This window comes from Penaeus chinensis, chromosome 28 (assembly GCF_019202785.1).
Source record: "Penaeus chinensis breed Huanghai No. 1 chromosome 28, ASM1920278v2, whole genome shotgun sequence".
NCBI lineage: Eukaryota > Metazoa > Arthropoda > Malacostraca > Decapoda > Penaeidae > Penaeus > Penaeus chinensis.
The window spans coordinates 11492239-11502731 of NC_061846.1; the positions used below are offsets into that span (position 1 = coordinate 11492239).

At 40.9% G+C, this 10493-nt stretch overlaps 1 long non-coding RNA gene across 1 annotated transcript; it reads right to left on the bottom strand.

The window, feature by feature from the left end:
• Positions 1-151: 151 nt before the first annotated feature.
• LOC125040030 lies at positions 152-10197 on the bottom strand. Its single transcript, XR_007116161.1, has 2 exons — positions 9894-10197; positions 152-970 (listed from the first exon to the last, which is right to left on the bottom strand). It is a non-coding gene; the product is annotated as an uncharacterized LOC125040030 (long non-coding RNA).
• Positions 10198-10493: the final 296 nt, after the last annotated feature.

Below are 10493 nucleotides of genomic sequence, written 5' to 3' on the forward strand. Positions count from 1 at the left end.
ATATTATTTCACACACCTTAGTGATCGGATTTCCTCTGACTGTCGCAGATTCTAGTGAACAGGAATAAGGAAGGAAGTGTGTTTTGAGAAGTGTCTTTTTCCTGATCTAGTTTTCATTAAATATAATCAGGATGAGAAAAAAATACACATATGATGCAAATAATGTTTAATTAGAATTTTCAGTTATGTTCCAAAGATGATTATTTACAAACATTTACAAGTTAACTTTGATGAGAAATGAAATAATCAAAAGAACATTATAAAACACCTAAGACATTTGTTTAATATATAATCTGACGTGGCTACATGAATCATATTTTTTAATGACACAGAAATGGTGACAACTGATGGACAAAAGGTTAGATTTGCGCTGGCCGACAAGAGCAAGAACTGCCTCGTTCATATCTCACGCCGTCGCAGACATGTTAGAATTGGAGTAACAATATACAAGGAGTGCAAACTACACATCTAGCCGCGTCCAGAGGCTACGCGGGGCTCGAGGTGACCTTAACCGCTTCCTTTGTCTGTGGCAGATGTGAACAGGGACGGCCCTTGCCCCGCATCCTCCTGGGCTCCTGACGCGGTGTGCCAAGTCGGCGTCACTGAGCCCCAGGTACACCACAAACGGGGTTGCGAGAGGAAGGTCTTCGGGAGGGCCAGGTCCCGCGGAGGTCGACAGCCAAGCCGGGACCTCATAGTCCAGCTGCGACCTCTTGGCACCCGAAGGGCGGAGTCAACACGGGTCCTCCAGGTGGCTGACCCGAGGTGAGCCCATGAGAGCAACGGATCACCGGCAGGACACGATCCCGAGGCCCGCGTCCGTGCAGCCGCGCCCTCTGCCGCCCCTGGACCTGAGCCTGGTCCTCCTCTTGAAGAACTTGGGCCACGAGAAGAACCTCTGCGGAGCCGCTGAGCCCACCACCATGCACATCATCATGATCGCGGCCACCAGCAGGAAGGACACACGCATCTGTGGGATAAAGAGCCTTGGTTACACTTCCATGCTCGCTGCTTGTGGGGTCATGGCACCAAGGGAAGAAATGTAACTTTAAGAGAGTACTTTTTGTTTTAAGTTTATGGTGAAAAAAAAATCAGGGACATATTTAATGCAAAACATCAGATCAATTATAAAACATTATCTTTATAATGTTTCATGTTCGTTGAAATGTGATCAGCTATAGCGGGGAGTGAGCATGCATGACCTTTAAAAAGGTCCGGGTACCGTGCACCAGTGCGAAGGTTATTTGCTCTAGGCCTCATGGGGGCGTCTTTGCTTACACCCGCGGATGGACGCGGCGCATCAATCCACGAATCTCATCCTATTTCTTAATATTAAATCTATACCAGGGAAGGGAGAGATTCACCAAGGGATTTTATCAGGACCATCGAATAAATAAAAAGCGAGATCCTTCAGATGGCGTAGATCTTAACATGGAAAGATTCACCTGGGAGATGCCCATAGAAAGCAAAAAATGGCCTCGGTGGATGGCCAGGCCGCGGGGTTGGGTGAGGCTGGGGCGAGTGGAGATGCCAGGGGAACTGGACGCTTCCTAGTTGCAGTCTATTAATCTATTGCTTTAACCTCTTTCTCTGGAGAGTTGTTTTTAACGGTAATTATATACTCGACCTGATCTGAATTATATGACGCGGAAGCTTCGCCTAAATCTCGTGGAATGATGATCGAGGTTAGCTGTGAATTTCCACAGTTTACAAAGACTGCCGACAATGGTTTCCCTCTGATGAATGTTATTATTATCCATTACTGTTCGCTCACTATTTTTTCTAAATAAATATCTGCCTCCTAGAATATAGACTTGGTACAATTCGAAATGCCAAAACAGTCTGCTTTATCAAGCTTCATCACCATCTCTCAGCACCTAACTCTCCCATCCACCCTCGTATATGTCTTTCCCAATAAATCCTTCTTATATTTTCCCACTTGTTAACATATATCCAAGCATCATGATAGTATCTCCTTCAGCGATCTCCGTTTTCTATCACCGCACAGAAAACGGGATGAGCGGCGGAGCGAGTGCACGAAATCGAGGTGTCGAGAGGTGCAGGCCAAGGCTGGGATGGGCTTCCTGTGTAGCCTTCTCAGCTGCTGGCACACTTAGGTACAGGGTTGTTTGGATTTTATGCTTGTTACGCACAAGGTAATCTATGTCGTTAACACACGGATTGCTATGCACATAAAGCTGAGGAAATTATAAAGATCGTTCAATACGTTTTCAGCAAGTAATGTGAAACTGAATGTCAATATTGCAATGAACCCCACCCAAATAGCAAAAAATACAATTAATTCTCCTTATGACCTGAATAAAGTGTGCACGTTCAACCAACTAAACTCCCTCGCCCGCCTCGACCACAACAAGATACTTGCAACTTTCCTTTTTCGCGTTTTGCTTGCACATTGCTATGATAAATGTTAGATATACAGATAGAGGAATTAATAGATAGACTGACCGATAGAGAGACAAATACAGATACTGATCAATAAGCATATAAACACGCGCGCGCGCGCATTGCTAATGTGTATCTACCTATATCTATATCTATATCAATATATATATATATATGAATGTATATATATGTATATATAAAGGTATATATACATATACATAAATTGATAATATACATACATATATGTAAATGTATATATATATATATATATATATATATATACACACACACACACACACACACACACACACACATTTATATATATATACACACATACTTATATTGTATATATATATGTATATATATGTGTGTGTGTGTGTGTGTGTGTGTGTGTGTTTGTGTATATGTGTGGAAGTGTGGAAAGACAGCATATTCTGAACAAAGAAAAAGAAAAGGTAAGATGAATCTCTCTCGCGGCGATATGAATTTCAATGAGAGCTCTTTATGCAAATCCTTCACCTCCAACCGCAAAAGGTGCGTCGGGTGTTACAACCTGGCGAGCCGGGGGTTCGCTGTGGAGTTGCGGCTCAGTGCTTGCAGCGAAGAAATTTCCTTCTGCTTGGTGAGGGCGCTGTGGCCGGAATTCGTTGTACAGGCGAAAGGGATAAAGTTACGCTGCTCCTACTTTCATATATATATATATATATATATATATATATATATATATATATATATACATATATACACACACACACACACACACATACATATATATTTATGTGTGTGTGTGTGTGTGTGTGTGTGTCTGTAATATGATAATGATGAAATAAGGGGATGTGTGTGTTCATTTTCAAACGTGTTTATGACCACCTCGCCTCTTTTTTACTCAGCTGTTTACTGTACGTGCGCAGTGCCTCAAGGCGGCTCGGGGCGGCGCAGGCCTCGGCAGTGCCACATCCGCTATTAGGCGCTGCGATTGCTTTTTGATTGGGCGGAAAAGGTCACGTGAAAGTTGGGCTTAATTCAAGTCACGAAAGTAACGGCCGTAGCAGGGGTCTTGCACCAGATAGATGCATGTGTTTTGTAAGGTCTTCCTCCGCCCTGTGTGATGGCGATGAAAAAAGAGAGATAAGACAAACACACTCACGCACAAACACACAAACACAGACTGGAGACGTAATAGAGTGTGATACTAAAAACACCTGTGAAATGTAAAAAGAAAAAGTCCAAATAAATCTTTTACTATTTACATGATTCCAAGCACAGTTAGACTTCGAACTTGTTACAAGCGAATTTACAGTTTATAGAAACAACCCCGGCAAGTAACACGTAACACACACGTAATAAGTCACGGCCTCGCACTAATTCCAGGAAAGGTGGCGAACCACTACAGCAGATCCCTCGCCAAGCACTGCTCTCGCGGCTTCATGCAAACCGAGTTTTTGTTCAGTGTCATTTCGGGAGAAGAAAATTGAACCAAATGCAGAAGAAGGAGAGGATGAGAAGGGAGGGAAGAGGGAAAAAGGAGATAGGGAGGCATGTAGGTAAGGAGGGAGCGGTGGAGGGAGATATGGGTTGGTAATAAATATATAGAGGATTGATTTCTCTCTCCCTCCCTGCTCTCTCTCTCTCTCTCTCTCTCTCTCTCTCTCTCTCTCCGTCTCTCTCTCTCTCTCTCTCTCTTCCTCTCTCTCTCTCTACGTCTTTCTCTCTCTCTCTCTCTCTCTCTCTCTCTCTCTCTCTCTCTCTCTCTCTCTCTCTCTCTCTCTCTCTCTCTCCTCTCTCTCTCTCTCTCTCTCTCCGTCTCTCTTCTCTCTCTCTCTCTCTCTCTCTCTCTCTCTCTCTCTCTCTCTCTCTCTCTCTCTCTCTCTCTCTCTCTCTCTCTCTCTCTCTCTCTCTCTCTCTCTCTCTCTCTCTCTCTCTCTCTCTCTCTCTCTCTCTCTCTCTCTCTGTCTCTCTTCTTCTCTCTCTCTATCTCTCTCTCACTTTATATATATATATATATATATATATATATATATATATATATTTATATATATTTATTTATATATGTGTGTGTGTGTACATATACTTGCATGCATACAGACAGATATGTATGTATATGTATATACACACATATATGTATTTATGTATATATATACATATATATACATGCTTACATATATATGTGTATATATATATATATATATATATATATATATATATATATATATAGAGAGAGAGAGAGAGAGAGAGAGAATAGAAAGAATTCATAAACTTCTTACTTAAATAAAGGAAGACAGAGGCCCCAGCCTTCAGAACATCATAGGGATTTCGACTGTAAGATCCTGTTGTGTGAGGACAAGGCTAGTCCTGGTGATGATCCGTTCGTAGGAGTCTTAAAAAGACGGTCTAAGTCAGGTGTTAAATGTCAGTTCTCGTCCCGTTAGTTAGATAAGCCAATGTCCCTTGCTGAAGTATTGAAAAGATCAGCGGTCGAATTTCTGAATTTTAGTATATTGTTTTTCTTTTTATCGGTGTGAGTGTGAGGAAAAACTTCAATGATAAAGTGTTTATCCTTCACTATGCAGGAAAAACACGCAGGCACCTCCAGACTACGATGAAAAACTTGGATCAGTGAACCGTAAGAAACTATGGGGACCTAGATATTTGTAGCGTTAAGTGCTCAAGAAACCTTGCATTACCACACTTGTTCCTGGGATCTATTTTGAGACGCATCTGTTGCTGTAGTATCATTGTAAATAGACCTTTTTTCCCGTCTTACTTTCGTCCTACTCATGGCACTCCGGCTTGTGGTTGCGTTGTCACTGCTTGAGGAGCCATTGCGTGGTTTATGCTTTAGAAAGAAAGGAATGTGATGGTTAATTACTTGCGTTAACACATACACGCATACACATAACGATGAATACACACAGACACACACATACCTGCATATATATATATATATATATATATATATATATATATATATATATACATATAAACATGCACATTCATATGCTCACCATCATGCACTCACACAAACACACACACACACACACACACACACACACACACACACACAAACACACACACACACACTAACAACAAAGGAACGAACCATTATTTGCCTGAACAAAGATTCACTTGGACGTGTTGATCGAAGACCAGGGAACCGTAACGACTGGTAAGTAAAACTCGCTTATCAGTGAATTTTGTTGTTCTTTAAACCAGGTTTACGTAAATATGCAGAGCTGGTTCTAGAGCTTGTCGAGAAGCGTAAAGGCTCCCATCGGCTCTAGTCTAATAAAACTTCGGTTAGCATCCGGAGCTAATACAGCACACACACAAATATCTAACTAAATATATATCTTTAGATATACATATACATATATATATGTATATACATACATACATACATATATATATATAATAGTATTCAGATGATCTACAATGATAAACATTACATTCACACATGAAATAAACAAGAAATCACAACAGCAATAAAAACACATTCTCGAAACTAGGGCATTTATATAAAAAAGCAAGCATGCCCTGCAGATGATGATCTTGGCTCTGTGGTATTCGCTGCCGCCAGTGGAATGGCGTTCCAGCATAGAAAGGTCGGTATTGTCAGTACGCACACACATTACATAGATTTTCCCTGTATGTAACGATTAAAAGCATTCAGGTAGAAATATTTAAAGCCATTTTCAAGTATTTCAAGTAAGTATTTTGACAGCATTGTTTTAGAGTATTCTTTAAAAGAATAACTGATTCGAGTATACGCAGCTCAGGCTCAGGAGCCATGGTGTTCGCCTGACCATGTGTGTATTTGTTTCAGGTACATACAGTGTGGGACACATGGAACTGCTTCAAGGGAACACTTATTTATTTATAGGTTTGAAAGTTTACCGAGTGGATAATGAGGAACAAAATCGTTATTTCCCGCAAAATAGATAAAGGATAGATTAGAAATAGTTGATTCAATAATCAATGTGACTAAATACAAGTGGCAAAAATCATACCACACTCCATTAAAACAAACCAATTTCTGATCTACCCATCGGAAAAGAAAAGAACACAAAGGCCGTCTTCCCTTTTCACCTGGCCAGTACGTGGGCGAGACAGCGTTCGTGAGAGAGGCAGAAACAGCCTCAGCCAGGGCTTCTTCTTCAAGGTTGATTGGGTGGAATCCGGAGGGCGATTCTCACGATTTATTGCCAGGCTGACGATCGGAACAAGGCCTACGTGCGTCGGCAATGCGGGAAATGCGCCGAATAACGAGTTGAGTAAAGAATAGGCCTATTGAGTGGTTTTGTCGGTAGGATAGATCTGGATGGAACTAGAATGGTGAGAAATGTTTCCTTGAACTGACAATCTATTTCTGTGATAGGGACTTACAACTTTCCAATTTAGACGGAAATATGCGCGCTCACAAGCATACATGCACACACACACACACACACACACACACACACACACACACACACACACACACACACATACACACACACACACACAAACGCACACGCACGCACATACACAGAAAAAGTGACAATCAGAATGATTGCAAAGCACACAAGAAAAGGGAATGTATCTTCAGCGGTAACCCTTTGAGAAAGATCTTAACAAAACCTTCCTGTTATTTTTTTTTCTTCACTCTTTTTGCTCTGTCGTATTTATGCACATAATGATCGCAATGGGAATCTGCGAGCATGACATTTAAAGAAGGGGTCGTGGATGCCCGTTTCATAACCGATGGTCACAAACCTGGCGTGACTATTCATTTCATCGCTTTGATTATATTTTTTGTCAACTACCATTCCTTACAATTGAGAGCCATTAAATCATAATTTTGCTTTATTTTCCGCTTCTAAAACGAACCCCTCTGTACTATATACCTGTGATAAATACATATAAACCATAGTATACTGCTATATGATAAGCCATAGTATGCATATGACCTTGGCTATAGCTCTTGACAAGTGGGTGGGACGACGTAGTAGCAGTTGCCTCATGTCGGGGAGCAAAAACTGGGGTGGGGTCGGTGGTCAGAAACCCCCCTGGCGGCGACGCATGTTTATCGAACCTTTAGTCCCCAGTGTCCACCCCTGCGACGCCCTCGGCCTTGCGCTTTGGGGTACCCTGGCGGAGGTTCAGAATGGGGGACGCAGGCTGGTCGGGGCGCTTGTTGCTGTTGGGGTTGTGGGGGCGTGGGGGGGGGGGGATGAGTTTTTGGGTTGTGAAAGGATGGCGAGAATTTTTGGGGGGGAGTAGAAGTGTGAAGTATGATGGGTAACCACACACACACACACACATACACACACGGTGAGAGCGACGCCTCGATCGTGATGAATTACGACGCGTGACTCTGCTCAGGAAGCCGATCCTCGACCTTGGGTTACACACACACATTCAAACAAGCATACATACATACATTCACACACACACACACACACATATATAGATATGTGTGTGTGTGTGTGTGTGTGTGTGTGTGTGTGTGTGTGCATATATACAAAATTATCATATATACACACACACACACACACACACACACACATATATATATATATATATATGTCTATATCTATATCTATATCTATCTATATGTGTGTATGTGTGTGTGTATGCCTACATACATACATATATATGAATATATGTATTAATATACATATATATGAATATATGTATTAATACACACACACACACACACACACATATATATATATATATATAAACATATATATATATATATATATATATATATATATATATATATATATGTGTGTGTGTGTGTGTGTGTGTGTGTGTGTGTGTGTGTGTGTGTGTGCATATACATATATGTGTATACACACACACACACATACACACACACACACACATATATATATATATATATATATATATACATACATATATACATGTATATATATATATATATATATATATATATAAATATGTATATATATATACACAATATATATATATATATATATATATATATATATATATATATATATATATATATATATATATGGTATATATATGTGTGTATGTATGCTTGTATATATACCCACATATACAGATATCTATCTATCTACCTCTCAACTACCTACCTATCTAGCTTGCCAATCCATCTACCTACCAATCCATCTATCTATTTGCGTATGTGTGATCTCTCTCCTTCTCTCATTTAGCGCAGAGCAGAGAGACTAAAATCGCGCTAAAGGATCTCCAGGTTTTGCCTCATCAACAAACTGGATTTTCTCGAGTTCATTTTTTTCTCGAGTTGCTACGGAGTGGATATAATCAGTGTTGAAAGAAAAGCCTTGATGCGTTGAATGACGATGACAGTAATAAAGGCAACGAACGAACAAGCCAGATAATATGGGACAGCTAAACCGTAGTTGTTATATTGTTGTAATGATGGGTATTATCATTTCGTGTCACGGGAAAAAAATGTTCCAGTGGTGTTATGAAAGGCTCTGTTCTGCTTGCTTATGTTATATATTTTTACGAATACATGTTTGAATATATCTCATAATCTCGAAACTTTATAAAGAGATAAAGAAAGGGAGATAATTAGTTTGATAGAAAGACAGACAGACAGATAGATAGATAGATAGATAGAGAGAGAGAAAGAGAGAGAGATAAAGAGAGAGATACAGAGAGAGAGAGAGAGAGAGAGAGAGAGATAAAGAGAGGGAGAGAGAGAGAGAGAGAGAGAGAGAGAGAGAGAGAGAGAGAGAGAGAGAGAGAGAGAGAGAGAGAGAGAGAGAGAGAGAGAGAGCAAAAGGGAAAGAGAGGTAAACAGAGAGAGAGAGAGACTTATACAAGAGACTGCGACCCCCCCTCCCCCGAGAGAGAGGGAGAGGGAGACATATATATATATAGAGAGCAAAAGAGAGAGAAAGCAATAGAAAGAGAGAGCAAAAGAAAGAGAGAGAGCAAGAGAGAGAGAGAGAGAGCAAGAGAGAGAGAGAGCAAGAGAGAGAGAGAGAGAGAGAGAGAGAGAGAGAGAGAGAGAGAGAGAGAGAGAGAGAGAGAGAGGGAGAGAGAGAGAGAGAGAGAGAGAGAGAGAGAGAGAGAGAGAGAGAGAGAGAGAGAGAGAGAGAGAGAGAGAGAGAGAGAGAGCAAAAGGGAAAGAGAGGTAAACAGAGAGAGAGAGAGAGACTTATACAAGAGACTGCGACCCCCCCTCCCCCGAAAAGAAGAAGAAAACATCTGTCAACTATTGACGAGGGATAAAGACTGGAAAAGTTGACAGGAAGCCAGGGCAAAGGCACCAGAAACTCAGCGTAGTCACGTATCGTATTGATAGTAAGCTAATATGCAATTAAATGTATAGTCATTCACAATTAAGTGTACAATGCATACACATACACACATGCATATATATATACACACATAAATGCACATATACATATGTATATATATATATACACACACATATACATACATACACACACACACACACATATCCACGGACGCAAAGCAGCACTAACCTTAGCTATCAAAAAGCCCGAACTCTAAACCAGCGAAAATAAGTACAATCCACTACTTCTATCCCTGGTCAAGGCAGGCTGGCGCGGTGGCTTGGCGCTTGGGCTGAGCGAGGAGGGGGTGTGTCCGATCTTGGCCGCGGCACGAGAGGCACTGGCCCGCCGCCCGCGTGCCCGCGCTTAAATACCTTCCAGATTCGAACTAGGCACGTGCACTCGCGCTGTTGCAAGCACGGTTGAGCTGCAGCTGTCTACCCTCCTCCCCCGCAAGAAGAAAACGTAGGAAAAAAGCTGCAAGTTTGGATGATACTCATGGGAACGTGTCGATATAATCTTTTCCTGTATTGGCAGTGTGATTACTTATTTTTTCCTAGTAAACATATTATCATTATTATCATGTTGCTGGTAATAATGACAAATATAGTAAAGGTTATCATTATGTTCATTATATTTTCCATTTTCTTTATAACAATTACTACTACAGTCAATGCCATTGTTGTTCTTATAATAAATATATTATAATCAAAATCATTATTCTATCATTGTCACTCACATCACAATCTATTTTGCTTATGGGCATACCCCTACAGTGCTAAGGCAACA